The following is a 3,324-nucleotide window of genomic DNA, read 5'->3' as shown; positions in this document are numbered from 1 at the left end:
ATATAACTCTATATAACTCTATATAACTCTATATAACTCTATATAACTCTATATAACTCTATATAACTCTATATAACTCTATATAACTCTATATAACTCTATATAACTCTATATAACTCTATATAACTCTATATAACTCTATATAACTCTATATAACTCTATATAACTCTATATAACTCTATATAACTCTATATAACTCTATATAACTCTATATAACTCTATATAACTCTATATAACCATGCATACCACCACATTCAATCAATAAAAATCCCACTAAAACCAGGAACCACCGCGTACCTGTTATATGTATGAAGTGAAACAAAACAAAAAAAAACACAAAACGAAAAACACACTACCAAGTAGAGTAAAAGAATAGAAGCCCCTAACCTACCTATGTAACTAAATTACCTTATGCCCTAGCCTACCTATATAATAAATTAATTTTTACCTCACCTACCTATGTTTCATTAACTTAACTTAAGATTCATGAAGAAAGAGAAAAAGGAGTAAAACAGAACATAAAATACTACCACACAAACAAACATGATGTATGTATGTATGTATTAGCAACCGCTAGAGAACCTACCGAAAATATAAAAAAATACAACATACAAACCACATACAAACATATATAGCCGCGCAAATCTATATAAATCTATATAACTCTATATAATACTATATAATAAAAAAAATAAAAATAAAAAAAATGAGATCAGGCAGACCGCTTCAATCCTTAAGCGAGGCAGAATGCCTGATCTGATTTTCATGCTGTTTCAGCTCCTCTATTTATACTCGTTTCAACCATACATTCTCATCATTTCAATCATTCACATCAGTAAAAAACTTATTTAATGTATGTACTACACTATTATACAGTCTTAACCACAATGCTAACCGTACTAAATTGACGTCAATGAACGAACGCTTTCGAAACTCTCTGGTTAGCTGGTTGAATCTGCTACATTGCTTTTTATTTAAACATATAATCTTATTAATTATTTGTATATATGGATTCTAGTTACTTTATATATGTATATATATATTTATATATTATATATAAATTCATTATAAAAGCAACAGTAATCAGTACACAGTTTGAGACCACACCTTGCTTAGCATCCAATTCCAAGCCGAGCCGAGCTGAGCCAATATGCGTAGATTTATAGCGCTTTTATATTAAAATTTTGCTCGCTTTATATACGAATATCCCCAATATCGATATCAAAGAAATAACGCGAGCGAGTTTAAAAAATATTTAAAATTTTTAAATATTTAATATTTACTAATAATTTAATATTTAGTATAATATTTACAAGTTGAATGTGTAAATATAGCATTATAAATGTATCATAACTACATATATCTATTTATCTATTTCTTTATTTAGTTTTGCCTGCGTATGATATTTGGTCAAATTTATTTGATAGGAATTGAATATAACCTTTATACCGGCTAATTTACTAGCAGGCAGTTAAATAACCACTGTTAACATGACGTCATTTCCCCCCAATGATTTCGCAACCAATTACCGCCCATCTTATTTTAAAAGTTTTATTGGATGTTTTTTAATTAGTCAGGTCACAATCATCATCATCGGTATCGCAATAAATCAAACTGAGAACTTTAAAAATTTTTGAAAAACGTATCTTTATTCATTGTATGATACTACTTTGTTCAATGAGATACTGTTGATACTGTACTATCAGTCAACCAGTCAACCAACAAATGCACCAATTAATCATACAGCCGAATCAAATCAACTGACAAACTAATCAATCAATCATTTAACTAACCAATCAAACAATCAATTAACCAATAAGAGAGAGAGAAAGAGAGAGAAAGAGAAAGGAAAGAAAAAGTTGGAGAAAAAAGAAAGATAAATAAAAATGAAACTCTTCACAATACTAAAAAATTACCTCAGCACAGGTTTGTGTGACATAAAAAATTTTACTAAAATTTTTTTATACTGTTTAAAATTTCTAAATTTTTTTTGAAGATGTTGTTGCTGTTGCTGTTAATGTTGTTGCTGTTGTTGCTGTTGTTGCTGTTGATATTGTTGATATTGTTGTTGCTGCTGCTGCTGCCGTTGTTTTTTGTTGTTTTGTTGCTACTGTTGTTATTGATAATGTTGTTGTCTTGTTGTTGATGTAGTTGTTGTTTTTGATGTTGCTATTATTGTTTTTGTTGTTATGTTTTTTGATGTTGTTGTTGATGACAATCAACACTCAATTAATGTGTCACACTGAGCTAGCATACTTTTGTGGTTTTTAAGTATTTTTTGATCAACTTTTCAATCACATGAGTAGATGTTTGTTTCTACGTTTATGTGGTTTATGTGTGTGCTTGTGTGTGTGTGTGTGCGGTGTGTGTGCGTGTGCGCGCGATTGTGTGTGTGTGTTTGTTATGCACAAACTGTTGCATTATATCTATCATTTATTCGACAGGTGGGACCCCAAAAATGCCTTTTCTTCCAAACTGCAACTTGTTGGATAAATTTCACAACCACACACACCCACACACACACACTCTCTCTCTCTCTCTCTCTCTCTCTCTCGCACACACACACACACGTACACACACACACACGTACACACAAACGAAAAATATAAAAGCTGATTTATTGCCTATCAAAATATTTTTTTATTTATATTTTCCAGACTGTGCATTGTTGTGATTGAGAGCAGGTCATAAATTAAATGATATGTCTGGAGGAGAGAGAGAGAGAAAGAGAGAGAGAGAAAGAGAGAGAGAGAAAGAGAGAGAGAGAAAGAGAGAGAGAGAGAAAAAGAAAGAGAGAGAGAGAAAGAGAAGGAGAGAGAGTGGATGTGTATCGAAGTTTTTTATTGGATGGATGGATGATGGACGGACGGATGGATCGATTGATTGGAACATGGATGAATGAATGAATGAAAAAGTTAATGTGTTAATAAGTTTTAAATAAAAAATGTATGAAAAAACGAGAGATCAAAGTTAAAAAATGAATAAAAAAATGACTGAATGACTGAAAGAATGAGTAAAAGAATAAATAGATAGATGGATAGATGGATGAATTTATATTTAAATTGCTCGAGACAAAAGACGAACGACTACGTACATGCAATTGAAAAACATTTTAATGAGCATTTCAAATTTCAATTTGTACATCCATCTACTAATAGACAGCATTTATTAATGATTCGTACATGAACACACACACACACAAACATGCATACATATACACACACACATACATGCACAAACACATACATATATACATGCACACATACACACATACATACACACATACATACAAAAGATACATACAAAAAATACACACACGTACAT

This window comes from Helobdella robusta, assembly GCF_000326865.2.
Source record: "Helobdella robusta unplaced genomic scaffold HELROscaffold_9, whole genome shotgun sequence".
Lineage (NCBI taxonomy): Eukaryota > Metazoa > Annelida > Clitellata > Rhynchobdellida > Glossiphoniidae > Helobdella > Helobdella robusta.
This window is presented reverse-complemented; position numbering follows the sequence as displayed.